At 38.4% G+C, this 13,688-nt stretch overlaps 1 protein-coding gene across 1 annotated transcript in view; it reads right to left on the bottom strand.

The window, feature by feature from the left end:
* The window catches only part of PIK3CA (phosphatidylinositol-4,5-bisphosphate 3-kinase catalytic subunit alpha), a 37,203-nt gene extending 23,765 nt beyond the window's left edge, over nt 1-13,438 (bottom strand). Inside the window, exons 1-2 of the mRNA XM_026705734.2 lie at nt 13,034-13,438; nt 1,449-1,707 (exon numbers count right to left, since the gene is read on the bottom strand). The gene's annotated coding sequence lies outside the window, so the exon portion shown is untranslated. The remainder of the gene's footprint in view (nt 1-1,448; nt 1,708-13,033) is intronic.
* Nucleotides 13,439-13,688: the final 250 nt, after the last annotated feature.

Genomic DNA, 13,688 nt, shown 5'->3' with positions numbered 1-13,688 from the left:
CAGTACATCAAGAGACATGGAGGAGGCCGTAGGAGGACAACAACCCAGCATCAGGACCGCTACCTCCGCCTTTGTGCAAGGAGGGACAGGAGGAGCACTGCCAGAGCTCTGCAAAATGACCTCCAGCGGGCCACAAATGTGCAAGTGGCTGCTCAAACGGTCAGAAACTTCCACAGCTTACAGCCCAACACCATGCAGGATGTTTGGCATTTGCCAGAGAACAGCAAGATTGGCAAATTCGCCACTGGCGCCCTGTGCTCTTCACAGATGAAAGCAGGTTCACACTGCGCACATGTGACAGACGTGACAGAGTCTGGAGACGCCATGGAGAACGTTCTGCTGCCTGCAACATCCTCCAGCATGACCGGTTTGGCAGGGGGTCAGTAATGGTGTGGGGTGGCATTTCTTTAGGGGGCCGCACAGCCCTTCATGTGCTCGCCAAAGGTAGCCTGACTGCCATTAGGTACCGAGATGAGATCCTCAGACCCCTTGTGAGACCATATGCTGGTGCGGTTGGCCCTGGGTTCCTCCTAATGCAAGACAATGCTAGACCTCATGTGGCTGGAGTATGTCAGCAGTTCCTGCAAGACGAAGGCATTGATGCTATGGACTGGCCCACCCGTTCTCCAGACCTGAATCCAATTGAGCACATCTGGGACATCATGTCTCACTCCATCCACCAACGCCATGTTGTACCACAGACTGTCCAGGAGTTAGGGGATGCTTTAATCTAGGTGTGGGAGGAGATCCCTCAGGAGACCATCCGCCACCTCATCAGGAGCATGCCCAGGCATTGTAGGGAGGTCATACAGGCACATGGAGGCCACACACACTACTGAGCCTCATTTTGACTTGTTTTAAGGACATTACATCAAAGTTGGATCAGCCTGTAGTGTTTTTTTCCACTTTAATTTTGAGTGTAACTCCAAATCCAGACCTCCATGGGTTGCTAAATTTGATTTCCATTGATAATTTTTGTGTGATTTTGTTGTCAGCACATTCAACTATGTAATGAACAAAGTATTTAATAAGAACATTTCATTCAGATCTAGGATGTCTTATTTTTGTGTTCCCTTTATTTTTTTGAGCAGTGTATTTTGAATTCAACAAAGGCAAAGTCTAATTTATTTTTGGACTGTCCCCAATTAATATCTCCAGTTGAAAAAATTGTGTTTACTCCAATAAAGTCACATACAAACTTCAGCCATAATCTTTTTGTTCGTCAGGATATCAACTCTTCAAAAGATTCCCTAGAAACAGGGTTTTTTTTTAAATCCTAAAGCTTTTTTTTAATTATGCTTGGAATTAAGGTACAGCAGCATTTGAATGTTTGTCACATATCTTATTTGTTTCTGCTGACTTTCTCATTGTCCCTAAACAAAATCACAGTACTTGCAGACTGGTGGGTTTGGAAGAGAAATAAACAAGCAAATAAAAGAAAAACGTACCTGCAAGTATTATTTTTGAACAGGGAGATCCCACACAGCTCCCTACTTCACATGATGGTCACATTATTGGAAAGTTCTCTGTTATCCAATTGTTACAATATAGGAATGGATTTTTTCTATCATGCAGAAACATTCTACAATCTTTATATGAACTTCTTCTCAACTTTTGGACATCATACTGTTTGAATTTTTACTGAAAACACTAAACTTATAATTAAATTCAGCATAGCTATTGAAGGGTCCAAGTCATTTAACTACCCTAGAAAAGAGAGACAGACAGAGAAAAAAGAATTATTTCAACAAGTAATATCATGGAATGCTACACAGACAGAAGGACTCAGATAGTAATAGCAATAGCACTTAGACTTATATACTGTTTCATAATGCTTTATGGCTCTTTCTAAGTGGTTTTCAGAGTTGGCATATCATCCCCAACAATCTGGGTAATTTTACTGACCTCAGAAGGATGGAAGGCTGAGTCAACTTTGAGTCGGTGAGGATTGAACTCCTGGCAGTAAGCTGAATTACCCTGCAGTACTGCATTCAAATATTATATACTATAAAATAGGGAAGGGATTTTAAGGCAGAGATCATAGATTTTTTTTTTCTTTGTAACCTTAGATTCCGTTTTATACCTCATAGCATAGCATTAATTTTTGTTCCAATTTATTTGTTGATTAAAGCTGATATCCTAAATATAGAAAGTGTCTTCTGGGAGTTGGCCAGCCTTAAGAATCCAATCAATCAATACATATCAATATACATTTACAAGGTACTTAGTAACCTGTCACTTCTGTTTTCTGAAGTTCCTTAAAAAAACAAACTTCAGAGACTGAGCTGACTTTCATCTTTCTTTCACATTTCCCTAAAATTTGTAATCCCTTCCTTATTGCCTCTTCTTTAGTGTCATATATAAGACTTAATTTGATATGTATGAATTTATATTTTTACATTAAATTACTTAATGAAATATGTTACAAAATACAAACTATGCACATGTAAAATATATTATTTGTTGATTAAGCAACGTTATGTGAAGCTCAGAAAAGGATTCAGAAATTGGAATATAATGAAAAATATATTAATAACCCACATCAGTAAATACAGAAACACAGAATGCAATGTACAGGACAGCTATCACAGGTGGGATTGTAATTAGACTGTTTCAGGATTTACTGAAAATACCAGATCTTTTTCTATGTAAAAACATCCCTTCCACTGTCTGGACTTATTGTGGAGGTGGGGAGAAATTCCTGAGAGGGATAAGTGAAAAATGTTGGGAGTTTATATAATTCCAACAGGATTACCCAAGATGCTAAAGTCACCCCAGCTGTTTAGATAAAGCAAGCATATAGAAAGTTGGAGTTGGAAAATCATTTTAGTGAAAATGGCTGTGATGATAAAAATAACTTTATAACAAATCACATTTACAATCTTTGCAGGTCTGTAAAACAAAGGAAATCTGAGAAAGATCATAAAGCATAGTCATAGTTTCACTCAGCAACCGCTTCACTCAGTGAGCAAATTCCTGATCCTAATTGTGATAGCTAAATCAGGATTATCAGTAATCCAATCCGGGATTTTATCAAGAAAATTATATGGATCAACAATATAAAGTGATTGCAGATATAGTGGACAATGAACTCCACAGGTTGGACATACTATTGAGGAACAGCAGACGATCTTTCAGAATTGTTAGTCTAAAGCCTTCAGGGCCTCTGGCTGCTGCTATTGCAATGCAGGAAAAAAAGTTTCAAAGGTACAAAAACAGATTTATAGTGGAAACATGGAAAATAAGAAGTATGAACATGGGAAAGCTTAACATAATGAAAAATGAAATGAACTGGCCACATTTTGACAGGCATCAGTAAACTGAAAACTGGAACTGGACACGTTTGATAAGTAAATTACTGAAAGAACTATTTATTACTTAGAACACACACACACACATATACACATAGAAGGAAGAAGAGGACTGCTTTTATAGCAGGAAAGATAAAGCAAGACAGTACTTGGACACAATGCAGTCAATGAATGAATATTATCAGTTGACCTGTTGGAAAACCCATTAATATGTTGATTATCCAAGTTTATGATTCAATTGCTGGTGCAGAAGAAAAAAACAGGTTGATGATTTTCAAGTTCAATCATGTTCAACAGAACTTTCAAGCAGGTTGTGCTGCTTGTGGTTGAAGATTGGGATGCCAAAGCTGAAAATATGAACAGGAAAACATAGTTGGATTGCATGATATTGGAAATGAAACAGGGGAATGACTTAAATTCTGCCAATCCAGTTATTTCTTCGTTGCTAATATAGTCTTCAACAACATTTCCAGTCTTCTACATGTACCATCACCAGAAAAAATATTGAGAAATCAATTTGGCTGTATTATACTGTACAATGGAATAGAAAAGCAGAGTTTTACAGCAAAGAGGTTACCAGGATTTGGCAGTGGAACAGTTCATGTGCAAGTTCCAGGTCAACTAAAGTGGAAGAAGAAAACCAACCAGTTTTCATGATATGAATTTCATTGCATACCTAGCATGTTCAAGAAGAACATTAGGAATTGTTTTAAAGTCCATTGACCAGAGAACTGTGGAATGAAATGAAATAAGTTGTTAGGGATGAATATGAAAAAACAGATATAGAGACACAAGAATGCAAAATAAATCACAGATCAAATGGCAGAAATTGTTAAGAAGAAAAGCAATAGCCAATAAATATTATGACCTCTAAAATGAACTTTAAAAATGTATGGAAAGTAAGATTGTATATCACTCAGAACTCCACTCTGAGGGAGATGGGTGCTTAAGAAGTATGAAATATAAACAAACAAACAAAACACCAAATGTTCAAATTGGCTTGAGGAACAAGCAGTGTTACTGATGATGCCAACTGACAAACTGAGAAAGCCAAAGAGTACGAAGTAAAAGTCAGGGTATGCTTCAATGATTACAGAAAAGCCCTTGATTATGTCAACAATGTCAAGTTGTAGGATATGTTTAGGAAAATTGCAATTCCAGGTCATACTGTCACCATTTGCTAATGAAACAAACCAGATGCTCTCTGGAAACCAAGCAGATGTATCACATCCCTAGAATAGGCAGATCAGTTGGGTCTGTACTTCTGGAAGAGGGGGAAGAGAGGCTCTGCAGCAATGGGACTGACCATAACAAAAGACAGGTCTTAACGTCCCCTGTTCTCAGATTATATCGCATCTGTTCCATTTGGCAAATTCCAATACTAAAGAAAAGGGATGGAGTTTACTCCTTCACTTGGGAGAGAAATTGTCCACTTCCCCACCACTCCAACTCTACCAATAAAGACAAATTGTACTTAGTCTTATAGTTGTGCAGTCCAAACTGATTTTTTCAGGTAGCATCAAATCAGATCTCATTCCATAGTTGATGTTCCAAATGGCCAATGTCCATTTGTCCTCTTCTCTAACAGACTACAAGTGAGAAATTATGGTGGCAACATCAACTGACATCCACCATCAGGACAGCTACAAGTCTTGGGCTGATATTATCCCAGACCTGCTCCTATTGTTCAAACTGCTCCAAGCCAACACATCTACACAAACTTCTACTGCTAGCACTCCCAATACACCAACTCACCCAAAATGCTTGGTAAATAAATCTGCAAAACCCTCACTGCTTCACCCACCATGTTCTCCACCTCTGAGAGAGAAAGGTTTGTTACCAACTTTGCTGCAGGAGCTACAGACACTTCAGTTTCTATGAGCATTCAAAATCCTGGCTCCAACCCAGTAGCAAGCTGCCAGTCCAGCTCTGATTTGATAAGATTCTGATACCTCTTTGACACTGCTGCTGGTACTCAAGAACTTTGTTCATACAACCTCAACATTCCCACTCTCTTTTTCTTTGTATAATGCAATATAATTCCTTACAAAAATTCATAAAAGGAAGCTTCTGCACTGTATTTCTATCTAGAGCCACTTCTGCCACTGCAAGAAATTGTCTCAAGCAGTGGTCCTCAACTTTTTTGAGCTAGGATCATGTCTGATGTTTTAAGAAACTGGCAACCTTGACGATATGATTAGGAACCAAACAATATTGAAAAAAAAACTGGTACAGTTGCTCCCTGCCACTAATTTTAGTCTCTGCCTCCCCCCTAAAAAACCCCTTCAACCTCATTTTTCAAAATGATTTAAGCATGGAATTTCAAACAGTACAAAGCTACAATTTTGAGTGTAAAATAATTCTTCTCAAGATATTTCAAAGCCCATTATGATTGCTTTGCAAGTACAAAAGACTTCCAAAGTGTAGAAACAGCAGTTCAACACAGGACATTTCACAAAATTTCAGATTAGAGAAGTTTGAAAATAAATAAATTTTGTATAACACTATCATTATTAATCCCAAATTAGCTTTATCTTTCCCTAAGAATACCAATGTAGCTTATTCAAATCTAGATTTTTAAAGATGTATTTTTCCTTCTGGAAAAGCTTATTTTAATTTGTTGGGGAGGGGGGGACTTAATAAGTCAACAATTAAAAAAATACAAAAATTAAAAGATAATTCAATTGGTCATTGTCCATCATCACTGTTATCTTCCCTTTAGGCTTCCAGGTGACTACACATCTGTATTTGGTATGTAATGTAATGTAAATCTACCACATGCTGAGTAAACATGGAGTTCTCAGCTTCATTTTACTATTTTACATCTTGTCTCATATTTACTAAAACATGTTTACAGGCATTTCTTGTACATTTTTAGAAATAATGATTGTGATTTAGTTGTAGAATTATCGGTATTTTAGCATGCAGTTCTTTTTATGGTTTGGAACATCCAGATTCTAATAGTGCCACTCTTACAATGCAACAGATTAGCAAAGCCACAAAGTGAGCAGATTAGCAACCCTGCCAGTTCTTCCACTGTGTTTTGGACTACGATGCTCAAGAAAAAGATGAAAACATTTTGTTCTTTTGGCTTTGGAATCTTTGGCATATGAAGCAGCTATTTCACACAGGCAAGCATTTTTTACCCCTGTGAAAGTGACTTGATATTACTTCTGAATAATTAAGTCATCCAATGTTAAACAACTGATTTTTTTCTATTTGGCGATCTTTATGTCTAGATCAAATGTAGATTTGTAATTATACTGAAATTGTCAATGAACAATATTAATACATTACAGATAACCCCCAACTTATGATCAGTCACTTAGCAACTGTTTGAAGTTATGATGGAGTTCCTCAGCTACTTATGACCTGGATTCAAAGTTCCTGTGGTCATGTGATTACATTTTGGGTGATTGGCAAATGACCCGTATCTATGGCCATTTGCAACGTCCCACCGTCAGTTCAATTTACAATATTTTCTGCCGGAAACTGGCATTTACTTCCATTATCCAGGAAAAAATACCCACTGCAGGTATTCGCTTGACTGCTGCATTTGCTTGATATCCATTGTGTTTACTTAACAACTGTGATGAATTACTTAACAACTGCCACAAAAAACTCACAAAATCAGTCATGGAATTGAAATAAAACATATTGGCAACACATTCTGCTCTATTTTTTATTAAGTCTCAAATGCAATTTCACTTTAAAAATAAGAGCTATTGATTTCATTTAGAATATATTCCTGAGTCTGCATCTTGTCTATTTTTTTAATAAAAAGGTTTCTGGACAGGATGACCTCTACATTTATACCTGTGTTGAATAAAAACCTTTATCTGACCCTTCAGTTTTAAGAAGAGTTTGTTTTTTTCCCCTATACTTCCTTTTTGAATTGGACTTATAATATTCAGTTTGCAGGTAGGGAAAGAGCTGTTTTGTAGTCTGTTTTTCATCTTTATAGAATTCCTCTGAAAAGTGCTTTAAAAAGATTAATTTCTACTTTGGAACCAGTTACCTTTTGGTAATGACATTATATATTGAAACAGAAAGTTTCTGTTAGTATGCCTAGATGAAACAAACATGTAAGAAGAACTTGTTACTATGTTACTCTGTATTTAATCTCTTACTAAACTATAGTTCCTCTTATGAAAGGACAGCTGTTCTTAAAATAAGCAATTTAACATTTGCTAAAAGGAAGAAAGATAATCCCCAGGCTCACAATTGTTCCAGCTTTAAAAATGTAAGGAACAATTCTTTGGTTTGTTTATTTATTATACTAATTTATGTAGCAGCATCTTGTAACTGTGATTCAGGGTGGTGATTTTAGGATATGATGTAGAATAAATAGTATTAACAGAATCACATAGAGGGGTTTGCCCAACCTTCAGACCACAGGTTTTGAAAAGATTTTTAAGAACTTTCTGAAATACTGATGAAGTTGGAAGTGAATTAATCTTTGATGGTTTGGTATTTTGGAGGGCAGATACCTAGCTTTGCACAAATGTTTATAGAATTACCAAATCACTGCAATGTTGTTTTGGTCTCTGCACCAACCTTCCCAAATTTCTGTATTGTCAGGGCCAACTTTCTTGTTACAATTCGAAGACTTCTATCTGGTATCCAGTATTAATCTAAATATTGTGTACAAGTAAGGCAATGCAATAAAATGTATTATCCCTTAACACAATGAGAAAAGTGTATTGAATATACACATTATTAAGATGGAAATATACTTAGAGCTTATGTATTAAACATTTCAGAGTATTATCACACCAGAGTGAACATGAGTATGAGAGTGTAACACTGAAATTTGTCTTGTTTCAGGAAATATATAATAAAGAAAACATTTTCTGTTAAGAAATAAATTTATGAGTATCAAGTAACTAGCACTGATGCTCAAAATATACATTACTACCATACAGTTCTATCACTTACACTGCTAGAGAAAGATATTTGTAGAATATCATAACTGTGCTCAGACGTTCTTTACTGATAATCAGATATATTTTACTACAGTATTAATTCTTCTTTTCAGTGTACCAAATTATTCCATCTATGTTTTAGAACTTGGGGCAATCAACCATAACAATCAATCATAGAGTCCTGAGTTTTTAAAAGAATTCAAATGTGAACTCACTAGCATCACAGAAAAAATGTGCAATTTGTACTCAACACAGGGCTCAGTACCAGAGAGTAATCAATGTTCCATCCCTGTTTAAAAAGGGACCTGAGAAGATCTGAGAAATTATTATCTGGTCACAATGATTCCAAGCAAATTGGTAAAACATTATTTTTAAAAAACCCTAAAACCTATAGAGCAAGTCTCGTTGAAAAAAAATAAATCTGCAATATATTTTCTTTTCTGTGTTAAATGCTGATGATGAGATTATTATTAAGGGAAGGGCTGAGGTAGCTTAAAAGATAGGGCACTGACCAAATGACAACTTTGTGCCATTATATTGGTCAGCTGAAGTAAACATGGATTCAAAGAGACATCTATATGTTCTCAGTATTCTAAGGGTGATAGCAGTAAAAATGATTGTAAGGCTGCTTTCCAAATTAATGAAAATTGCAATGTGGAAGGGTTGGAATTAGTCATATGAATTTACATTTTTTAAGTCCCACAGTGTATTCTTTGCTATTCTCTATTCAGCTTGGGGTTAGATAGCTCATTTCTCCTATGTTTTTATACTAGATACTTTAACAGTATTCTCATCAAATAGTCGTTGACTTACATTATGGTTGTAAGTTGTGATGGTCCTAAAGCTGGTTACCTAAGTGACTGATCCAATTTTACAACTTTGTTGCAGCAGTTGTTAAGTGAATCAGCAAGACTGTTAAGCAAAACTGTAGCCATTAAATAAACCCACTGCTCGCCATGGTGCATTTTTGCTGAAAAGCAGAAAAAAATATCAGTTATTGGCAAAAACATTGTAAATCAGTCACATGACTGTGGCACACTGCTAACAGCTGTAAACACAGGCTGGCTTCCAAATGCCTGAATTGCATTCATATGACCATGGGATAGTAGCAGTCAGACATCCAAAACCAGGTCATAAGTATCTTTGGGGGTGTGTGTGTGTGTGTGTGTGTGTGTGTGAGACATCATAACTTTGAACTGTCACAAAACAACTGATTGTAAGTCAAGGACAACCTGAAGTTAATTAAATATTTACATCTATGAATTAGCTCTATTAAGTAAAATATTATCTACAATTAATATGCATAAAAAAGACAGTTAAGCCAAACAATACCAGTTTATATATTATGGGAACACAGTGTTTTGTACTTATATTATATGGATAACAGCAGCAGTATTAAGTGAGTGAGATTTTGATTATAAGTCTTCCACTTGAAGATGACAATAAATGTGCATACAATATACTAATAAAGTATACAATCTACATACACATCATGATTTGTTAAAATATAAAGTAGGTCTATAAAACTACTGTAAAGAGATTTTCCTCCAGTGCCAGGTTCTGAGTTATGCAACAATAGGAAATATTCATTATACAATAGCAATAGCACTTAGATTTATATACCGCTTTATAGTGCTTTACAGACTCTCTCTAAGTGGTTTACACAATCAGCACACTGCCCCCAATAATCTGGGTGCTCATTTTACCGACCTCAGAAGGATAGATGGCTGAGTCAACTTTGAGCAGTCAGGATCAAACTCCAGGCAGTGGGCAGAGTTAGCTTGCAATACTGCATTCTAACCACTGCACCACCATGGCTCTTACAATAATTTGTTTCTTTCAGGTAGCTTGAATATATTTAATGATATAATTTAAGAATGGGAATGAATGTGGTTCTGAGATATTTATAAATACATTCACTGATAAGGTTTGCCTTTGATACCATATCTTCTTTCTAAAGCCTTTCTAAATGTGTTTTTTTCAAGTCAATGTTTCAATAAGCAGCTCTCGGTGTTTATGGAAACCATATTCCTCTCATCTTATGTTAATCACAAGAGTGAATTCCAGACTGCTGCAATAATAAATGGAGCAAGGTGTAATCAACTACATTTTTGTCCTACTAGTCTGACTGAGATTACTCAGGTTTGTTTACGCAAATGGAAACACTCTAAATGGCAAGGGACAGATTGTTGTTATTGAAAACTGTACTTATAAATAAACAATATTTGCAATGTTCCAGTTTTTACTGTTTTCCCCAACCATATTAGCTAGGCAGCCAGGTATTCTACATAGCTAAAAAAATGGGGGGGGGGGAGGGGGATTCTATTCATCTACAACTGCTTTTGTAAAAAGGAAAGAGAGATTGTAAAGGATATAAACATGACAATCCCGAGAGAAGGGGAAAAGGTACAAAAACAGGATTGGGGAGGAACAGCCCATAGAAATAGAAGATCCAGGAAACAGGAAAACAAGGAGGCCATCACATGGCAGAGTGTAGGTAAAGAAATAGGGACTGACAACCTCGCTGCCCCCAATCACATTTGGAGAGGAGGAAAATGCGTTCATATTGGTAAATAGGAGGAGGAAAGTGTGTTGGAAATTTTGCTGCCTTGAGTTGTTTCTAAAAACAATAAAGGCAGAATACAAATAAACATCAAAAATCTGATATGAAAGAGCATGGAGGAATAACCAAAAGGAAGGCATGTCCACAGTATGTATTAGCCCTATACAAAACTAAGCTGTGCTCTTGAGTTAACGTGTCTACAATTTGATTACTACATGTTTACTGGATCATAATCTTCCACTGACATTTTGTAATCCCAAATAGAACAGTCTTCTTTAATGTGATACTCTGGATGTGACTGGATCAACTCCCACAATTCTCAGTTTGCAGGCATATTACCCAGGTATTATCAGAGTTGAAAGGTTAACTTATCTTGAAGGGATCAGTTTAGGGAAGGCTGAAAACACTGCATTGTAAACTTATTTACCTTAGAAGTTTCCACCACCCTTTTGGCTTTCTTATAGAAATGGTCTTTAATATTGTTCAAAGAGGGAAATAGTGATATGGAAAGAAAGCAAAAGAAAAAAGAAAGCAAAAGAATAAGAAAAAATAACAGCATGAAATTCTACTATTGATATTATTACTAGAAATGCAGAATTATCGGTGGCGAGTTTCAAAAACCAGACAAAAGGAACATAGATAACCCAAGAATTCTCAAATTAAGGGTTATGACAGTTTTAAAGTATTTCACAGAGAGAGATTATTAATGTAAATGAAATGGCCAAAAGCATATGTTTACACATTTTCAGTTTTTGATGATCTATTGTCATCAAAATTGGAACCAACTATTCTAACAAATATTCTTTGCAGTGGTTGTAGGAATGTGATAATGAAGTTCAGTATTTTTATTCTTTTTTAGAAAGTTGCACAGCTGTATCTACTTTTATTGAAGTATAGAGGTCTGTGAGATCAATGCTATTATGGTGACTGTTGTTGCCCTCAGCTACCACTCTTTGTATATTTATTGTTATTGCTCTTTCTCTATTGAATTTTAATTTTATATTAGCCAGCTAGAGTTGCTCTCATGAGATGGACAGCCATATAAATTGACTGAAGCACAATAAATAAAACCACTCCTAAAAATAAATGGCATGTTTGCTTCTTGCTGAACATCAAGTCAATAAAATCATTAATATTCATAGGAGCGTCACACAAACTTGTTTGCTGTTTTCGGGAGACACAGTAGTGTGTTACAAAGTTTGGAAAGTCTCAGCTTAGCTCCTTTTTACCGACCTTTTCAAACAAGTCCGTGGGAAAGGTCTATTTCAGAGAAATGTTGAAAGTAGGCCAGGAAGAAGACCCTGAGCATCTTGAAATCAGGATGGAATTAAAATGTATTAAAATATACAAAGGATGAGCTGGGGACAATAGTTCCAGTGCGGGGGGTGCAGATGAGATTTCCCAGCCACAGCTATGTACAGGTAGTCCTCAACTTACGACCACAAACCACATTTATGTGGTTGAGTGAGAAATCTGTTGAGTTCTTCCCCATTTTATGAATTTTTCTCACCACATTTGCTAAGCGAATCACCATAGTACTTAAATCAGCAACATGGCTGTTAAGTGAATCCAGCTTCCCCGTTGACTTTGCTCATCCGAAGGTCGCAAAAGGGGATCGACGTGACCCCGGGACACCGCCACCGTCATAAATGTGAGTCCGCTGTCAAGCATCTGAACGTAAATCGTGTGACCCTGGGGATGCGGCAACGGTCATAAGTGTGAAACATGGTCATAAGTCACTTCCCCCTTTCAGGTGCCGCCATAACTTCGAACCACCAAAGGTGGTGTTGTAAGTCGAGGAGTACCTGTAACTCTTCTGGGCGCTGTATGCAGATTTGTTTTAAAGGCTGAAAATAGCTTTCGTTTTTTTCAGCAGGTGCGAAAAGAGGGCAATAAGATGAAGGGAGGTGAGGTGGACGAAGCCCCGAGGTTTTATGTGGTGAATTAAGCGAGGGAGGTTGGAGCCCGCCGTAGTTTAACCGAGGGGAGGAGGCGACCCACCGGGGCTCCCTGCTTGGGCTTCCCCTGCCTGGGCTTCCCCTCGGACCCTCCCCGCCATTCGTCGCCCAAAGCTCCGGGTTTAGAGCGCCGCCGGTTCTCCCACCAAGCCGAAGAAGGGGAACCCGGCAGCCCACGAAAACCCCTTTCCGCCACTGCGGACGTCTCCTCCCGCCAACCTACCCCTCACCTCGATTCCCGGCTGCGGACCCTCATCACTTCGCCGGTTTACTCACCTTGGCCGGCCTCGCGTGGACCGGAGCCGAGGCGTCCGGGGGCGAGTCCCTCACCCCACTTCCCTCAGACGCCGCCCGTGGTCGCCCGCTCCTCCGAAGGTTCCAGCGGGTCCGTGGGGGGCGGGCCGGCGGTGCGCGCTCTCGCTCTCTCGCCGCCCTGGTTGTTTGACAGAGCCGCGGGCGCGCCGCTCGCGCGCTCCCGCTCTCCTTTCAGCGGACGGGGCCCTGCGGCCGCGCACGCGCACCAGCGCCGGGGGCTCGCTTTTCCATTGGAGCTTTTCTCTTCCTTTTCTTTCTTTTCTTCCCGCCTCCCCTCCCCTTTTCCCTGCTTTTCTTCCTTCCGCCTTCGGTCCGCCTTACAAACAAACAAAAACATCCACCTACGCCCCTCCCTTCCCCCCGAACAGGAAGCGAAAGGAAGCGACCCCGGATGCAGACCCAGGAGCGGCAGTTGGGAAAAAGAGAGCCGCGCGCAGGGAGGTTTTTTTTTGGGGGGGTGGGGGGGGGGGAGGGAAATCCAATCACAGGCACCGATCGGTTTCCAAAGCGCATGCGTCTATCAGTGACGCAAGCGCGGTGTTTTGAGAGGTGTCCCACATTGTAATAAGTCCTGATCTGCTTAACTATGGTATATATGGTAGTCCTTAACTTACGA

Source organism: Pseudonaja textilis, chromosome 4, assembly GCF_049901715.1.
Source record: "Pseudonaja textilis isolate UNSWEBS1 chromosome 4, rPseTex1.2, whole genome shotgun sequence".
NCBI lineage: Eukaryota > Metazoa > Chordata > Lepidosauria > Squamata > Elapidae > Pseudonaja > Pseudonaja textilis.
Note: the sequence above shows the minus strand (reverse complement) of the source record. Positions and strands in the feature narration are given on the sequence as shown.